At 37.6% G+C, this 20,644-nt stretch overlaps 1 protein-coding gene across 3 annotated transcripts in view; it reads left to right on the top strand.

The window, feature by feature from the left end:
* LOC139135030 (serine/threonine-protein kinase TBK1-like) overlaps nt 1–20,644 on the top strand; it is a 115,010-nt gene that overhangs the window by 8,176 nt on the left and 86,190 nt on the right. The window contains exon 1 of one of the 3 annotated variants that reach the window (XM_070702203.1): nt 3,924–4,072. The exons of 1 other annotated variant lie outside the window; for it this stretch is intronic. The gene's annotated coding sequence lies outside the window, so the exon portion shown is untranslated. Of the gene's footprint in view, nt 1–3,923; nt 4,073–18,979; nt 19,148–20,644 lie in introns of those variants that run through there. One more of the 3 variants, XM_070702201.1, reaches the window with a different exon arrangement.

Genomic DNA, 20,644 nt, shown 5'->3' with positions numbered 1-20,644 from the left:
CTCCAGATTTCTAAAATATCGTTCGTTGACCGTTCGACGGAATACCATTTCGCAAACTTGTGACGCAGTTGAAATTCAATACTGACCGCCAAATAATCTTAATGAGATGAGATCATTCTAGACATCCTCCAAATTATCCATCCATTCGCGTTAGAGTTCAGCTCGCTTAGAGGATCATAACATTCTTCGGCCTTCGTTTAGATCGACCCTAATCTCTCCCATTTAGGAAATAAATACACGAGCTACCTTGACAAAACTTCGTGCACCATCCAGGACCAAACACACTACAAATCTGTCTTGACGTCATCATCTCCTTACATGGTAATCGGCATACCGTATTTTTTAGCAAAGGAGACACAGAATACGTCGGAGTATTCAGTTTCAAAACGTATTACATTGTGTGATGTTGTCAAAAAAAGGTAATGTTACTGCAGTGGTATAAATTACAAAACACAAAAGTTCAAATCAGTTTATTTTGGACTGGCTTTACCCAACATTTCATATTGTTTCTTATGCCAGATTTGACCACGTGCTTACTGGCGACCCCTTTACATGCAAATTTTGTGTCAAATGGTGTGTTCTCCTGGAAAAACAAACGTACGATTTCTATATGAAGGAGGCGAAATTTGCCCTCAAAACTCGAAACCACCCCTTTAATGGGGTGTACCTAGCTATTTTGAACGAGCTTCTCGAATCTGCAGCTCTATTTCGAAATGATGGTCTGGTTTTCTCAGCTCAAGGATAAGTGTTCTCCATCGCTGTGGGCATTACTATTCTCAACTGGGGGTACAGTTTCCAGTCGTAATGTTTTTCATTGTGTCCGGGATATAAACCTTTCCTTTTCACAATTTTACTTCGGTTAACACTAGTCCACATCTTGTCAGCGATTAAACATGTTTCAAGTTTAAATGTTAAATTCTGGTCTCGAGCCCTCTTGTTCGACCAAACTGAAATTACCCCTCCCACTTTGGCTCGTCCAGTGGGTGTAGCAAGGGTCGTGCCATCGCCTAGGAAACGGAGGGTGCATTAATTGTTGCATTTCGATGCACATTTTGATTATATTCAGAAGATTTTGTGGCAAAAACTCAGATAGAGAAGCATTAATATTCACATCTCACTATCAAGACTGGCTGAGAGCAGCACTTCCATTCAGTAACATCATTACGCCATTTATTATGCCAAGAAAGATGAAGCCAAGACATTTTGCCCTCCCTGGTCTCAGCCAGGAATGGTTATACCTTACAGAGTTTTTTCCCACGGAATGAAAACAAATGTACTTGGGCTGAGGCCCAAGTACAATAATTAAATAACTATTATATATAGAAATATATACGCGAATAACGATAGGTTCAATTTCCCTGAAAAATTCACAAGAGAGGTATTTTGGGTCGTAAAGACCAAATATGATATCGATTTCACGACCCCATATTTCCATGGTAACCATTTTAGGGGTCGAAAATTTCAGTTTTTCTAATATCTCATGAAAACTACTTTGATTGATATGAAAATTATTTAGTGGGGGAGTTCGGGTAAGAGAACACAAAAACCAGACTTATTTTAATGTTTCAAGTTGCCATGGTTACATTTTGGGATTGAAAATGTGACTTTTTCCCTACTTCCTATTAAATAACTATTGATTGATGTAAAAATTGATCACAAGGGTTTTCTGGATAGCACACCCAAAAAAATCACACGATTTAAAGGTAGATGTTTCCATGGCAACCATTTTAGGAGTAAAAATTACCAGTTTTTCAAAGATTCCACCTAAAATCCAGTAATCATAAGAATGTGTTATATCAAAGGGATATTTTGGGTTAGAAAGACCAAATATCCAGTGTAAAAATTCAGTAATCAACAGAAATATTATACCAAAGGGCTATTTTGGGTTAGAAAGATATAATATGATATCCAATTTTACTGCCCTGTGTTTCCATAGTAACCTATTTAGATTTTAACATTTCAATTTTTTCCAAATTCCATTAAATGTTCTCCCAGTTACTATGCAAATGCTCTCCTAAGTGTTATAACAGCATGAACTCCATGTTCATTTTTGTTTTATGTTGCCATGGTAACAATTTTTTTTATTTAAAACATAATTCACTTTTTCTATTTATTTTATTGATTTCTAAGTACAACTTTTAACATTTGTTCTACAATAATAATAATTGTAATTTCTTTGCCTTCAACTAGGAAGAATAATAAAGATAATATATAATGGGGCCATTCTGATCAAAATTATGCTTTTCGTTAATTTTAGTGTGTTAGAATTAATTTTATATAGACCAGGAATAATTTTTCAAGCATTTTTAATTTTGTTTCATGCAGTCATCCTGAATAAGTGTTACATAGTATAGTACTAACTTATTTTGCATTTTATTGAATTAAGTTTATGCCTTCAAATTAATTTTACGTGCTAAAATTAATCTACTAGTATCTCAAATTAATTTTATGGACCAAATTCCCTTAGCACCCAATGTACCATTATTTATCACAAGCAGTAGCGCACATTTTTTTTATTTAAAACATGATTCACTGGTACTTATATATTTTATGGATTCATAATTAACGACGTATTAATATTCATTTTAAAATAATTTATTTTGATTTCTTTGCCTCATTCCAGGAAGAATATATATATGTATATATATATATATATATATATATATTATATATATATATAATATATATATATATATATATATTCATTCATACATACATACATATATATACATACATATGTACATACATATATTTATGTGTGTGTGTGTGTGTTGCGTGTATGTGTGTATGCTCAGAGCGAATGAAATGCAATCGAAACAAAACACTTCTCTCGAAAGGTTACATGGTGTTGTCATCATCAAAGAATGAACCAGAAAAGTAACAAGACAAGCGATATTTAACTCTATGATCGCTGAACCATGGTAACAGTGACGTAATGTCGGGAAACCCCTCCAAGAATATCATTCGAGGGTTCTCAAATGGTAACTTGAAGTTCGACAAAAAATTGTGTTTCTGGTCAAAGCTTCTTTCCCAAAATGGGAAAGGGAGAGATAATGTGCATATAGGGTTTTTAGATCAGTTCCGGTTAGTCAATCTGCGTTCAACTAAAATATACAGTCAACAGTGTTGTATGTCTGCAACTTTTAAACTAAATTCATTGTTCACATCTACAGAAACGAAAAGTGGAGTGACGCGGAAACTATTCCTTTTTTCTTGGCCTTATATCTTTACAGTTTATCCACGCTATAGTATGATAGAATAACCATGGTTTATCATATAACACCGATCGCAAATGACGTCATTTTCTCTCATTAATATGCATAAATAAATATCTGTACGCATTTTCCGCATGAACGACGAAAATAATTCTGTTAGTGTTGCAATGAATATTAAAAGTCACCCTAGTTCATATGAATTTATGGCTCGGACTACAAGCTGCAACAACATCCGTGCATATGCAACAACAAATTGTCCGAATAACAGGCAGCGTTGTCCGATGTCGCGCGCGTGCAGCTATTTTTAGTAACAAACCTGAAATCGCGATCAACACTATTGTTTGATCATCATAGGTCAGTTCAGTGGATGATTTTAAGTTCGCCACCAATAGGAACAATAGATGCATTGTATGCAAATTGTGTTCTCTGGGGTCAGTTTTGATGAAAGGCACAGCAACCACAGTTGGCGTATCAAGCGAGGCTGCAACGTTCTTGTCTGAAATACGGGCGCATAAAAACGTTTCCAGGACAGGAGTTACACAGTTCACAATTTTTCTTAAAACGGACAAATAGTACATGTAGTTAGTTAATAAGTAATCGTTATTACGATATGTATTAATACTACCAGTATATCAAACAATTGTTGTATGCCTACGAGTACACACATGACCTCTGAAGTAGTTGCAGTGGGGAATACCCAGGTCTATAAATAGAATCACGCACACTGTCTTGCACATTCGTGTAGGCTTACTACAGAAAGAAACAGACAAATGTCAACTGATCTCTGGTTTAATTCTTACGTTAAATCATTTTTCATTCATGGGAATGGAGAAGCCGTCTTTCGTCTCTGCTCTAAGGTAAGGCTTCTGAGAATGATCTCACATAATTTTAACAAACGTGTGCACGCCTATGACTCAGTTCGTCACACACTGCTAGCTGCAGTGCAGTACCTGTGACATACAGAAACCATGTCACAGCACAGGGGCTTTCCAGTTTATGAAACGAGCGACTTTGCAGCGATACTGCAGCTCGAGGTTTGCTCGGGCTTTAGGGGCCGCAGCGCATCCTGCAACTAGACATCGCTTGAAAACTAGTCACAATAAATAGAGAGTGTCCTATTGATATTATGTTCACACAAAGACAGTAGAGGGTGAAGACCTCCATTGTCTGCGGTTCACAATGAAATGACAGATTTGGCTATCTGCACAGCAAGAGGACAACAGAATTACTAAATACAACCCGGTAGTGAAGAAAAAACAAAAAAAGAGGTACATGCGTATCAAATCACAGATAAGAATTTTTGAGGAAAGACACAGAAAACATGCAAAATGCCGTTTAATTTCTAAAAACTTTTTAGTTAAAAAAATGTTATTTCCTGTCATGCTTTGATATATTCGGAGGCCAATGCAGAACAAAACAAAGCAGATGCAGGAAAGACTTCCCTCAAAAATCTAATTTTTGATGAAAGGCAATGCCGTTAGAAGAATGTGTTGCACCCCAAGTTGGCTGTTAAACGATGGCAAACGTTCTCGGCAATGCTGCCCTTACCATTTACTCTATATTCTAAAAAGAGGCTTGAAAATTGGCGAACACTTGTTTCTTATGCAAGCCTTTCTAAATAAAGGGAACTTGAAACAGAAATATATATCCCTTCCTTTTTGTGTGTGTGTGTTTTTTTTACCGAATCACTATCTCAAAAATTCACGTGTCTCTATATGTCATTGAAAGAACAGCAACATGTGAAACATGCGCTTTTCTGATAATGGCAAAGAGCACAGGAAGTTTTTCTTGAAACGTCTGGTACTTTATCCGCTTTGAAAACATCTGGAAAATGAGCACACCACATTGAACTGACTATCACAAGACACATTTTTTTTTGGAATTCCGCATCACCAACCTTGCGACAAAAATGTATTAGACGTTTATATGTGTACTGGGCTTACCGGCATTATCATAATGCCTGTCCACAGTTCTTTTTGTGTTTGTGTGTTCATTGAGTGGAGGGTATCTTCTCTCTACCTGCACACATCATTTCAGTATGAACATCGGATGCCCATCGGATGATCGGCAAACGGTGAGATAAAACCTATCAGATCACACGAGGCAAATCAGACATTGTGATATCGTGTGATCGGGCGATGCAAATGGCAAATGATCTGCTCTTTTCCGACGTCTGTGACCTGATCAAATATCAAAAGTAAATGTTGCTTATCAAAATTAGTGACATATAGATTGTCAGAACCCCCTGCATAGTTAAGTTTGTAGGTCACAGTAACGTACATACCGACTTCGTTTGTTTAATAAGGTTTGCCCCATTCTGCCTGTTAACTGACGATAACACTATCCAATTAATTCATTTTTAAACAAACAGTTTAATATTTACATACACCGGTCTGTACTTTAGATAATGGAAGGTTTCGTCACGCGCATAGCTTTAACATGACGTCATGGGAATATTGATTGCATTGAGCGCAGACAAAAGTTATTCGAGAATTAGGTTAATGTAAGAAAGTGCTACATTTTGCAGACATTTCAGTCTACAAAGAGATTCTGATCCTCCTGCAACTAACATACTAAAAACATTTGCTGTTACATTACCATGATATTCTTTTGAAATGCCTCCATGTAGTACAAGTATGGATGGATGCATTGCTCATGCAGAGCAGATACGGACTCGCACGTACTAGGCTGATCTGTATGTACAACTCAACAAACCGTAGTGGAAGTATAACGGTAACTTATCGATTGAATTGTCCCTGTTGCACTAGCGAGCATTCATGGTGCCGCACCATCGACGACGGTACCTGGTCGAAGTTGATTCGTGTAGTAGTGCACAGATTGTGTGGTTGTTTCTTTACATATTTCACGTCCCACAATTACTACAAAGCTTAAACTACGATCGAACGCGGATGCCCAGATTAGGCGAGGACATACCTTCAAGCTGAAGTCAGTTCCTATTCTTACACTCTTCTAGAGTACAAGATTGTATTGTCGCCAGTTCTACCTTTATGGCTTTTCTCTGTGCCATTGTTTAGAAACCATCGCCCAAACTATCCTTTGAATGGTTCCCTTGGCAGGACATCTCGAGAGTAATGGCAGTTCGTCCATAATAAGTAAATCGACGCCATCTTATCGTTTTGGAAATAACTTATTGGCATTGAAACGGGCGATGTCATTGCAGATTGAACGAGACCTAATATGACATTGATTGTCACATTAATTAGTTTGTCTGCAAGGGAGGCCCCGTGTATTCAGTTTTTGGAGTGAGCGTGCTTTTTTCCAACTGCCCGTCACAGCCATCACCAAGATATAGCTTCATTAGTTGCCCGTTCACAAGGTTTAACATACCGGTATGACGTTGCATTCCATTTGGCTATGGCTGTTGACCTTGCTTGTCAGCAGGTAAGACAAACTGTACTGAATTAGCAGCCTTTGTTTTCCCGGGTCATCCGTGATCAGAATTAACAAGTACAAGGCCTCGGCATTGCGGTGTGATTTCCAAGTACGCAAATGGTTGTGTTCGGTGGCATAGCAATCTCTGATATGCAATAAACCATGCATCATCCACACTCAACATTATCTGCTAAAACGAGTGCAGATGTTATTCGCAACTTTTGACATTTATCTATTTATTCTATGATTATTTCTTGATTGAACAACTATTGAACGTCCTTCTCTGATCGTAAATAGTCGATCAATATCATATTAAATAATGGAAGTTCCAAAGTACATTTTAGAAAGCAGAACAGAAACTGAAAATAATAAGTGGCAGAAATAACATACATAGGTCAACATCAATGGCTCAACACTGTAAAGCAGTTTCGATTAAAAAAAATCTGATTTTGTTGACGCTTGCAGAAATCATAGTTGGTTTTTTAATCATGCAGCACGGAGCAGACAATTGCATCGATTTGTAATTTTATTCACAATATGATTCAATATCATGCTTTTTCCCAATTCATGTTTTCGTGCTCTGTAGTTATGGGATATGCAAGCGTGCGAAATGATTTGTTTCATGACATGATCCAATGCCACCGTGCGATTGTGACCATATCAACGTTCGTTTCTCAGTGATGATATGGTGGTGGTATACGGCATTCAAAAGCACTTCAATTTCCTAGAACAGGTATTTTACAGCGATGTCGTAATTTTTGTTTCCGTTGCATTGATATCAGATGCACTGGGGGTGAATTTCGATCGCGGGGGTGTGCGTATGTCAGTTGTTAATCTCGAAATGATTCTTTGCCGGAATATAGGCCTACATGTTTTGCATCTTCCCACTTTATGGCCACCTACATTATGCCATTTAGTAGCTTAAGATTCGTTATTGTCATATCCGCAGTCATCAATACAAGAAATTTCGCCCAGAGGAGTAATTCTGAATGTTGTTTGAATTTTCAAAAGATACCTTTTTCTTTAGAAGCCATCCACATGGTATCCATATTTCCGTGATAGCAAAGCAGCATGATTATAACACTATTGTCCTCCGTTCTGAAAAACGTGCCCATAGGTTGTATAAAAGGTCAAAAGGACTCGTTTGTTCGAAATATTGTTTACAAAATGCCTTCATGTTCGGAGTATGTGCACAAAATATTTGCACAGCTTGTATACAGAAAATATGCCGTTTCAAAACATTGCAGCACAAAATTCTTTTCCGCGTTTCTTATGTAGCAGATATGATTTCCGGTAAACGACAAGGGAACAGTGTACACCAAACGAAATTAGTTAGTTACCAGCCCAACGTATATGCAATGCAGACCAGCATGTACACATAAAATAGGCTTTATGACAGATAAGGCGAACAAAACGCCGAGGACAAGCAAGTGAGTTTGATATCTTTAACAAGTCGAATAATCACAGTTTCGCATTCCACCTAACAATGCATGTATTGAGCAAAAAAGGTCAACAAAATTTGAACGTTTCACATCAAGCTGTTTCGTTGTGATAACGTAATTTGATACGACATCCGGAAATTTTCCCACGCGAATAACAGGCTAGTTGACACCCACGACTACGGTTTCATAAACTAATATGCTTGTTCGGCGAATGAACTAGAGATCGTATGTAATATGTATGTTTTCGAAGCCGTCATTATTTGCGACCGGGGTCGGAGGAAACTGAGGGTCAATAAAAAACTGAAAGCTACAAGAGGGTTGCTTAAAATGTGGGAGAAAGAAGGGGGTTACTCAATTTTTGGTGCTGAATGAATTGAAACACCTCTCAGATTGTATCATTGCACACATCAATTTCTCAAAATTTTCGGTGCGAGGGGGGACACTCCATTTTTGCTCTCCCTTTGGAGTATTCTGACAGTTTTACGATAAAAAATAAGTTGAAAACGCCTGTCAGATTGCACCAGACTGCGCCATTGCACACATCAATTTCTCAAAAATTTCAAAGGATCTAGGACCAAACGGAGCTACTATGAATTCATCCTTTATTATGACAGAAACATTAACCATTTTGACATTTAACCATAGCGCATTCAGGCTTTAGAAGCTAGCAGCTGGAGAAATTGTACGGCCGGCGAGGTTGCAAACAAGTAATGAATAGATTAAAAAATGCTGACTCTGACTGATTACAGAAATGTCAGATTTTGCAAATGACACAAGAAGGTCACATATTTTTCCATTCCTGCACATTCTTTGGTCTTCACTCTCTGGCAAACCGTATTTTTTACAAAATGTATAATTTGTCATTGTTTGGTTGTTGAATATTGTGACTCAAACACTGATCATGCAAAAAATGCAATAAAAATATGTGTTCATACAATATTACCGAGTGCAAAATAAATTGAAACACCTCTCAGATTGCACCATTACACATATCAATTTCCCAAAATTATCGATGCGAGAGGGAGCGCCCCCTCTCGTGCTTTCCCCCCTTGCGGAGTTCTAACAGTTTTACTTGGTGAAAAAAAAAACTAAAAACACCTCTCAGATAGCACCAGACTGCACCATTGCACACATCAATTTCTCAAAGATTTCCACGCGAGATAGGGGACACCCCCGGTCCCCTCCTCTGACACCTTCCCCTAAGCCCTTCGCTTGTTCTCCCCTGTAGTTTCAATTTCTGCCAAGTCAGATATCCTAGTGAAAACCATGTCATGATACCCATCCAAATTAAACAATACTATATGGTTTTGATACTGGTTATAGCGCGAACTCTTATATCTGTATTTTGTTTCACTTTGCATTTCATTTTGTCGGTTTCGCCTCTTTCAACCGTTATGAGATGACCGAGGATGATGTAGTAGGGTACACCAGGATTTGAAAGGTCTTTGCTATTGCTGTATTGTTGTAAATTTTACAAAGATATGTATTGATGTTTAACTTTTGTAGGTTGGGGCAGTCAAAATTTCTGTGTAAGAGAGGAGGAATTTCTCAAATTGATCACGGTTGGCGGGGGGGGGGTTACTCGAAATATCGGATAAAAATCCGATGAAATTCCTCGACCCCCTAGCCGTAAATAATGACGGCTCCCTTACTACATCGCTACGTAAGCAGTGGAGCCAGTATCTATGGTTTCTATGAACACAAGTCTAGTCTGTCCATCTGTCCGTCTGTCCGTCCGTCTGTCTGACTGTCTGTCTGTCTGTCTGTCTGTCTGTCTGTCTGTATGTATGTATGTATGTATGTATGTATGTATGTATGTATGTATGTATGTATGTATGTATGTATGTACGTATGTATGTATGTATGATGTATGTGTGTGTATGTATGTATGTATGTTGTATGTATGTATGTATGTATGTATGTATGTATGTATGTATGTATGTATGTATGTATGTATGTATGTATGATGTATGTATGTATGTATGTACCAACTGCTTATCTGCTATCTACATTCCTTTGCATAAACAGGTTTTGTTGTGTAAGATAACGACCGTAAAGTAAGGCCTTTAGGCTGCGTTCACAAATAACAATTAGGGGGGGGGGGCTGGAGGAATCTCGATTGAAATCTTATTTTTTTTCAGATCCCCCCTAAGTACCCTAAAAAATTTTCAAATGCCCCCCCCTCTATATGGTCAAAATTTTTCAAGGTCCCCCCTAACTATCACAGGCCCGCATATTTGTAAAGGATGTGAGCGCAGAAAAATAAACATGTATTGCGCCGTACGCTAACAGGTGTTCAACACTACTGTATTAGCACTTTGTATAGTCATATCCCAAAGGCAAGTTCTTTAAATGCATCAGTGAATTTTTTAGATTTATTGGTCTAAAAGCCAACTTGCTCTGTTGAAGAGCACACAAAATGCAATCATGAGAGAGTAGGAAAATTGTGAATTCTGGCTAATTACCGTATTGCACAGTGACCTACCAAAAAATTGTTCAAAACTACAAGACCTATATGAATTAGATGCTACTCAAAATTGACAATACGGAAGGTTAAATATTCCATCAAATAAATGTTTTAATCTCTGAAATTTGGGTGTGATAATTGCAAATTCGGTTGAAAAATAAATAATTCCATTTGGTCACATATTTTTTCTTTTAGTCTTTACTATGCAAAGTTTTACTTCTGTATCATTTTATAATAAGAGTGTGAAATTTAGAAAATCAAGCAAGGTGACCCCATCTTTTTTCTTTAATGTTTGATTATTCTCATATGCCAGAATTCAAACATTTCTATGTTTTCTTCCATGTGTTGCTCTCTGGCTGATCTTGTGTACAAGTGAGTTTCACTGTCATGAGTGTCATTTGACCAAAACTCTTCTTCAACTACCATGTACATCAGAATCAGAGAGACTGTCTCTGTCACTGTTCAGGTATGCAGTGACAGTGACACTGCAGTGGCAGGGTAGTATCTGATAGTGACACTACCCGTAGGCAGTAGCTGTATTAAGGTACCGTTTCAGTTTTTACGGCCGGGGGGCCGGCAAAATCCAGGGGGGGGGGGTCATCAAAATTTTGGAATCCGCAAAGGGGGGGTCATCGCTTTTTCACTGGTAAGAAAGGGGGGGGGGTCACCACATTTTCATAAAACATAATACTAACAATAAAGTTCACTTTATGCCATTGCCATGATCGACCCTCTTTACCGGCGGGCCGCCTTCGGCGGCCCACTACAATAAATATACATTATGTATTACCCATGACCCTCTTAAACAGGCAGACGCCTTTGGCGGCCCACTCCAATTAGGTTTACTTCATGCAATGGCCATGATCGACCCTCTTTACCGGCGGGCCGCCTGCGGCAGCCCACTCCAATAATTGACTTTATGTAATACCCCACGGCAATCTTAATGGCCGTGCGCCTTCAGCAGCCCTGTCCAGTAAAGTCTACTTTATGCAATAGCCATGATCGACCCTCTTTACGGTGGTACCGGTGGCCCACTAGAATAAAGTTGACTTTACGTAATGGCCCATGACCCTCTTAACCGAGGGCTGCCTTTGGCGAACCACTCCAATAAGGTTTACTTTATACAATGTCCATGGACATGAGTTGTCTATTGAAATGAAGTTAAAAATTGCCTTACAGTCGTCCTAATTAACAGACGTTTCAATGGATGTGGCTGAGAAGTTTGTGCACTGGCATCTCTGCTACACGAATAAAGTGCGCGGCGTACCGGAGTTCAAATCCAAACCATGCGGGTAAATTTGACGTATGGGTTTTAGTTATTTTTAAGCGGGGGGGGGGGGCCATCATTTTTTTCGTCTGACAAAGGGGGGGGTCATTTTTTTTTCAAGAAAAATGCAGGGGGGGGGGTCTATATTTTTTTGAACACCGGCGACAAGATTTTGCCGGCCCCCCCAGCCGTAAAAACTGAACGCTCCCTAACTTTGATAATTTTGGCAATATTTTTGTTCAGTTTTACAACTGCGTTCTTGTTCTACTCCCTACAGCATGTTGAATTGTCCAGTATTCAGCTTGCTATCACAGCCTATGTATGTGTACCATGCATTTGTATCACTGACAACTGACTGTCAGTCTGGACTCCAATTAAATTATCACCAAATACATATTTATATTTATATATACAGGCTTTGTCGACAACTAAATATTGTGTGTTTGAGCATGCTGTAGGGAGATAGCAAGAAACTGTAGTTGTTATATTGCATAGAAATATTGCAGAAATCATTAACAGTTGCAGCTTCTGCCCTGTTACGAGGCTCAAGTTTGTTTTTTACGACAAATCACACGTTTAGATTTTTCAAGATAAAAGTCATGAAATGTGACAAAATGGTTCTAGATTTTGTTAAATTATTACTAACATTACAACATTTAGATGACATAAAAAATGGTATTCATTTTTCATTGAATTACCTACAAAAACTTGGAATTGTAAAATGTAAAACTCAAAAGGGACCCAAAAATTTTCAAGTCCCCCCCTACAGGTAGAGCAAAATTTTCAAGTCCCCCCCTCCACTACCCCCAAAATTTTCGAATCCCCCCCTGAATTCCTCCAGCCCCCCCCCCTAACCGTTTTTTGTGAACGCAGCCTTAACTATACATTTTAATCTCGCAAACTTGCCCACTTGAAATTTCAAAAACTCTAGACTCTTTGACTTAAATGCACACGCATATTTATTATTGGCAGTTTCAACCATATGGCAACATCACAGTGTTCTTGATTCGTCGTGTTGACCAAATTCAATCGTTGTATATAAGGCAAATCGGGCATGCAACTGTGACTTGCGCGTTTGCGCCACGTCATATCATGTATATTCATCTGACCCACAGAGAATTACAACCCAAAAAGAAATTTTAGCGTCTATGGACGTTCAAATCTACATTACGCGCTTTATGAACGTGTATTATTTTCACTCTCGGAGAATGAACTTTGGAGTCAGCTCATTCGAACAACAACCAAACAAATAATGTTGAGATAAAAATCAAGAAAACCGTGACAGCATAAAGATCAACGAATACAGTCTGTAAGAATGTATTATCTCGAACAATTCATCCATTCTGATCAAGGGTTAAGGTACTTTCCTCTTCAATGGATCAATTACAATAGACCACGAAGGAAGCACATTCATTGTCTGTTATCATTTGCCACTGACAGAAGATATGACTAACCGAACAGAGCCAATTATCATTCTACTATAGGAAAGCCACCTTGCTGTCATGCCAACATACTGTCAGTTAAGGTAGTATGCGTCTCGAAAGTGAAAGACTTAAACTTTTTCTCTAACTTTCCTCAAGGAATCTTTCGATCATTCTCTTTCAAAATCAAGAAAAAAAATGGGGGTCACCGTGCAATTTTGGTAGTAGAGAAACAAATACCCAAGATTAACCGATATTTGAAATTCAAAATGGCCGCCACTCCTGTATTAATTCTATGGAGAAAAATAAAATTTTCGAATTTCAATAACCAAGCCGCTGAAAAGTCTTCTTACACCAAGAGCTTTAAAATGAAACCCCACAATTGGTATATCAGAAAATAATTGTAAAGTTTGAGAGTTCTTACATCTGTCCCGGAGGCACATTCTACCTTAAAGCTTCATAAGCTGTATCTTTTGGCTATTTTTTCAGAACTCTTGTTTTGTTGTTTCCCTTACACTTTCTGCGTTGAATCCCTACACTCTAATTTAATGCAAAGTATTAGGATATCAACACAACCTATATGAGTATAATTTACATTGTTATTGTTGAAAACTGTATTCAAGTCCAGACTAGAATTCAATTATGTAAACATGAACAATGATAACTACACACATACAAGCTGTGTTGACAAAAAGAATACTCGAAATTTCAGCATGACAAACGGATTAGGGTCAGACACGGTAGTTGATATACAGAAGCAGACTACTTAAAAACATGCACAAGTTAAGGTTACAAGCTTATGTCCCTTTAAGTTATAAAAGCAACTGTACAGGGTTATGTTGCTGACATTTATTCAGATTTATTCACTATATTTCAAGTTACACTGGACTTTGCTATTGAAGACGACCAGGTGTTTGTAAGTTGACAGACTGCAAAGTAGAGTTATAATTTTTCTCACTATTACGGGCATACAACTATTTGCCAGCATAATGCAATGCCTCTGGTATGCATACATAATGTAAAACTGCATCGCTTATAAGTCGTGGTCGCCCATAGGCTGATGTCATAAAATCAATTGTAGACAAAAGTTGCCGATATTTTTACAGGTCTGAGCTGGCTCATAGCACAGTTCGATATCGATAGTATACGTAAATGCATTTGCTGGTATTGTATTGACCTATTAGGGAACTACCTATCTCGACGGAAAATGAATACTGCAGTTCCGATAAAAATAAGTACGTGAAAATCCTAATTTCAAAAGGGCTCCCCATTCACTTTACGAAGTAAAGCTGTACCGATACATTAGTAACGGTATATATGCATTGAGAGTGAGCTTTAACCCCCTGAGTGATATCGTAACGAGTGACGCTGGCAGCCAATGTTTCCGCTACCCGCTCTCCGAAAAGCAATATGTGACTAGAATCGACTAAGATGAGATCTGCCGAATTGACAATGCCAGGTATTACCCCTATTTGTAACAATCAACCCTATTTGTAACAAAAGCAGTTTCAGAAAAAATGAGTTTCGACAAGGAAAAAAAAGAAAATTGCCCCCAAACATACAATATGCATATTTCATTAAGATTTCAACAAATACGGCCAAGTTTTTTTTAGCCAGGCTCCGCGCTGGATATCCATCTGATGCAAGTTTTGAGATGTGCTCGGTCTTCGTGTCGCATTGCTTTCGTGTTCACTGACTCCACCTCTCGTAGGGAGGCGATGACCAATCTGAAATAAGAATCAGAAAGAAAACGAGTCAATCCTACACCTTATAAAGGCATTGATTCGGGTTTTTTCTCTTTCTTTCTGTAAAATATACCCGACACTGTCGACTTATACAGGTCTTACTATTCATGCACATGCACTTACAACTTTCAAATTTGCCTAAACTTTACCTAATCACAAAAAATGCACTGAACATCCTAATATGTACAATTGTTCATCGTATGCCTCACCGTGCACCCCAGAATCTTCATATGAAGTTGACGTTATCTACAATCTATTTTTAATCTCACCTGACTACAGAAATAAATTGAATTTGACACAGACTTAAGCTGATGACAATGAGATTGGAAGGCCACCCTTCGGAAGGTTATTAGTACAATTAAGATACATGCTATGCTTTATCATACATGCTATGCCTGTTTTGCCATTCTCCTTTTGTTTAGAAAGTACTGATATTCATTTTCACATGTCAACATATGACTCATATTTTCAGTTCTCTGTGACCGGAACTACTTACAGCTAGGCGTGCGGATTGCGATGGTTTGTTCATATAACTGAGCGAACAGAACTCATAGCACTCCGAAACGTCATTAATACTTCAGTATCACTCATAATGTTGTTGATCGCTTTCAATTTTTAGCCATCGCACTCAAGTTTAATCACGTTTTATCGAAAAACAAACGAACGAACGAACGCATTGAAATTTGTATGATAGTAGTAATCTTTATTTAAAGCACTACAGGCCACCGGCCCAATGTACAGTATAGAAAACAAAATACAAGATTCTAGTACGCTGAAGGTCAGGGGATCAACATGAAGTTTAACGTGAACTACAAATTGTGTATGAAAATATTAAGTACAGTCAGTCTCATTTAGAAACAAACGTCTCTTTTGTATAAATGTATGAATTGCAACCGACACGTTTAAACTTTCACAATCATTGGTGTTTTCATGTCGTCTACGCTACTGAAGTCGTGGTCCTCATCACAAAATTTCTGTTGATGAGTTTTGATATACAGATAGTGAATTACATTAAATACAACCATTAATCAACCACAAAAATCAGACAACACGACTGAAATACATGACAAAAAACATACTAATACAATACATTTTAAGTACGACGCTGCAGCCACTTCATGTGTCTAGTTTTCCTTTCTGAGATAGTAAATTCGACGTACTGACTGCAACGGATACTATATCCATAATGCAATTCGTTAATGCTTTAGAGGTGGCACTCTAAGACGCCACTCGAGCACTGTCTAGCATGGTGAAACCAGATATAGTTGAACAGAAAGTTCTCTTCATTGAATTTGTTATGATCGACATAATGATAATATTCACTATAGATTAATTCAAAAATCATCAAGTATACAAATATGTAATAAGCTGAAATGAATATACTAAATTTCTTTTGTTGCTATTGTAATGGTCGTATCTCGCCGGTCTGGGGAGTGTACTCACTGCTGAGAGGTACTTTGAGATCTTTGACAGAGTAGAGACTCACAGAATTGTTGGATATCAATGATGGTGGTTTATAAATGAAGTGTAAAGTTTACACATCAGATGCCCAGCTATCTCCGACTGAAAATAGTAGGTGATGATCACTTTTAAAAAGAAATCATAACATCCCAATTAGATTAAATTAGTTAATCCTCCAATCACTAATCAAGTGGTATTTCTTGATTGGCTGCAATAATTAAAATATTCTTCCCTTCAAGAAATACATTACTAAACTTTCTCCGATTGGGCATCGATCATATAAAATTTTACATAATCTGCATAAGTGACATCATCGTTGTACAACATTGCCCTTATGTAATCGTCCCAGGGTCCTGTCTGGACTTTAGGTAGTGATGATACGAATTCACTCTACTGCCTTGACAATAGATGTCACTAGTACAAGTTTCTACCTGTATCCTTGATAGGTATCAATGACGCAAATACATTGAATGTCCCTGACAACGGAGTTTTAACCAAGATGAAGGAAAATTCGTAATGATCATTAACCCTACACCAAACTTGGAAAGTTTCAGCCGTCTCGTTTCACTGACTTTTGTACATATCCGAAATTACAAAAACAATATCAATAAGCAAAAGAAAATTTAGTCTGTAACACTATCATTGTATACCACTTTACATAGTATCTAGCTGACAAATTAGTAACTAGCTGATATGAAATGCGAAGCGACTTTCACCACAGAGAAACATAGACTGTCTATACTATTTATCTGTGCTTTCACTAATATATTATCATAGTATCTTCAATTTACATAGCAAGTTTCGTCAACTTTGGTCAGTCAATCGGAATATATATTCCTCATGAGGAAAGCTCGTTAAATATACAAATCAGTAACTAGCCGAAGTTAAATTGCTAAATGACTTTAATAATGTTATATCGCAGTATCTTCAATGTACATAGCATGCAAGCCATTTCAGATATATCTCTAAATAGGAAGTTCGTTGAATGTGAAAATTAGTAATTAGATGTTCTAAACAATCTAAACTGACTTTTCGTTGTAAAATATCATAGTTTCTTCAATGTACACATCAAGTTTCGTCAATTTTTAAATACAGTCAATCCAGATAAATAAACAAATTAGAAAAGTTCATTAAATATGCAAATTAGGAATTAGCCGAAGTAAAATTGCTGAATGACTTTCAGTAATGTTATATCTTATTATCTTCAATGCACATAGCAAGTTTCATCAACTTTGTAAGATCAAAATAGCCATGTCAGATATATATCCATAATTAGGAAAGTTCATAAATATGCAAATTAGTAATTAGTAATTAAAGATTAAAAACTAGTAATTAAAGAGAACTGCAAAATGACTTTTGCTAACGTTATATACGCGGGCTCGAATTTGACCCAATTTTTGACGGACCTCATAACAAATAACTCAGGTTATTTTTCACAACACGATAAAAACATATTTCAGAGCCTCCGACCCGAGCTTTGTTTTACTTCCACTGTCGTATTAAATTTAAATATTGGTGTTCTTCAATTTGTGAAAATATGTCTTGGCATCTTAATATTCAAATTGCTCTCTCTGAATGTCTCGCACAGCTCCCACTAACAATAATGGAATAGCTCAACCGCAGAATCATATAAACAACAGATACGGTTACAATCTCTCTTTAGCAAGTTCAACCTTCTGTGAATACATCAAGGAGACAGCAAGGTCGATTCTACCGATGTCGTCGCTAATATTCGGAACGTCCCTAGGAAAACCATTATCAAAGTATGCATGTATGGTAAAGAGGTTATTTATTACACGAAGTTTGCGCAACTCCTAGAAATGCTGACACATCACTCGAATACGATGCGATATTGACCAAACTTCGTGTTATAGTCCTTTATCGATTCATCATGAAGGGCACCATACCATGAGATAAGCTATTTTCATACAGGACCACACTGTGAATATTTGACGCGGCATTTCCTGTTGTTCCCGGTCGATCTCTTCTACGTGATGATTAAACTGTGCCAAACTATATTTAATTGATGTGAATTACTATTGATGAAACGGCCCACGTACGTAATAAAACCTCGGATAACATTGTATTACTCGGTAACGATTCCAATGGAGCCTATAGTCCTTTGTGTTCATTAGCTTAGTATTCCGAATCTTCATGAATATGTACGTTAACTTTCGACCTGCCCATACGATGACGTCAACTCTAAGTCACCTGCTTTTAACGTCATCCCATACTGCATCGCAAATGACCTTTTTGGCAATTTGCCGATTACCCTGACCCTGAGCCAAGAGAATACAAATTATCTTACTTTAAACTGTTTGAGAACTAGCAATTGACCCTTTGAAAGTCGTGAAGAAGCTGATAGATTTAAAAAACAAACTGTTCTCAAATAATGACTTAAACCCTTTATCTGTCTCTCCATGGGGTCAAAGTTATACATCATAGTAGAACAATGATTTTGACTGGCAATGGAAGGCTACAACCTTGAAAATATGGTCGCTCTTCATGTAACTGCAGGTCTGAAATCGCTGCACCATTGAGACCATTACCTAATCATCACATGATGTTGGCTAGACTCATTGTTGTATCCGGCCAAGTGATAACGAAATATCGCATTTAGGCAGACATGTGGAAACTGGATAAGAAAAGCTGATAAGGACAACTTACCATTTAAGTTCTCTAAGGCAATCACCTATGCTGCGCAGAAAGTGTGTAGATCTTACGCCACAGGAAACTGTAAGTACCTTATCTATTGCACTGTGGTTTCAAAGCACAAAGCTGAACCTTCAATGTCAAATAATGTCTCCCCAGTCCGGTGTTTTGTTCAATTTATTTCAATAAGTAGGGTTTCTCGGAAGTTGAACGTTCTTTTTCAATCTTGTAAATGTCTTATAAGTGTAGTCACTTTTAACTTGTTCATTTACAAGTGTACTTCTGAAGTCTGCAAACCGTCTTGCTATGATATCTTTGAATGCAGATCATAGCATTGCACGGAGGTTGACCTAAAATGACCCTGAGCTAAGTAAAGCAACAGAACAGATACAAATTAGATGTCACCGTAAACTACAACCGCTGATCATTCAAAAGTGGAGTGCAAAGCAAAGTCATGTGTCTTTTAGTGAACATAAGAACATGAAATATCTTTGGTCTGAAAACTAAAATCATGAAAGTAATATGAAAAACATGAAGCCACTGAGCCTTTAAGATGTAAAAGTCTTAAAAGGTCATCTTTTAATGACGTAGTGGTTTAACGATGCTATTGGCGTGGTTCAAAAGTTTCAGCATCGTTGTTTACAATAACAAGTTAACATTTCTGGCTGTAGATCAAGTCCAGTGTGTTTATGCCGAATGGCCACCACTGGCATGAGATTTTGTTGTAAGGCCTATATCTTCTCTAATTTTACTCGACGCTTTGTACAAATTTTACCTCGAATTTGGCTCAGGCCACAATTCAAGCAAATCTGTGTCGAAAAATACCAACGCTCGATAAGATAAAATTGTCTAAATCGCGATAGCTATTTCAGCTGCATGCAATGTCAAAAGTTACTCTGGCCGAAAGTCACGCAGCCGACTACGTGATCAATAAAAGTATAAATAGGTCAAATGTTATAGCATCAAGTTGATTTGGTGAGACGCAATCGAGTGACGTTTGCCGGAAATTGCCTAAAAACATCCGAAAACATTTTCTGCATTTGCATTCTTCTAGGAACGTTTTTGATTGTGAAAAATAAAGGATGTCGGTGAGGTCGCTAGACCTCTGTAAGTTTCAGCTTCTTATTATTTTTAGCACAATAATATAAAACCTAAGGTTCCGTAGGAATGTCAGCTTGGTTGATAAGACTCGCTGCGATCGCATTATTTGCACAGCGTTGAAGCGCAGCCCGTGGACATTATGAATACTAATCCAAAGATTTCCTCTAAAATCTTACGCAATAAATGTTTTGCCTGACAATAGTTATTTTACCAGTTCCATGATGCAATGCGCGCTAGGGTATACAAAGCGTACTCTTGTCATAGAACTTTAGTTGTAGAGTATACGCAGGGTATGTTACTCATAGAACACTATGGCAGGTTGTAGAGTATACGCAGGGTATGTTACTCATAGAACACTATGGCAGGTTGTAGAGTATACGCAGGTATGTTACTCATAGAAACTATGGCCGGTTGTGTTAGAGTATACGCAGGTTGTTACTCATAAACCGCTACGGCATGTTATACCCTGACCTGTATTAT

This window comes from Ptychodera flava, chromosome 6 (assembly GCF_041260155.1).
Source record: "Ptychodera flava strain L36383 chromosome 6, AS_Pfla_20210202, whole genome shotgun sequence".
In the NCBI taxonomy this organism is placed as follows: domain Eukaryota; kingdom Metazoa; phylum Hemichordata; class Enteropneusta; family Ptychoderidae; genus Ptychodera; species Ptychodera flava.
The sequence above is the reverse complement of the archived record's forward strand: the minus strand, read 5'-3'. Positions and strand labels throughout refer to the sequence as shown.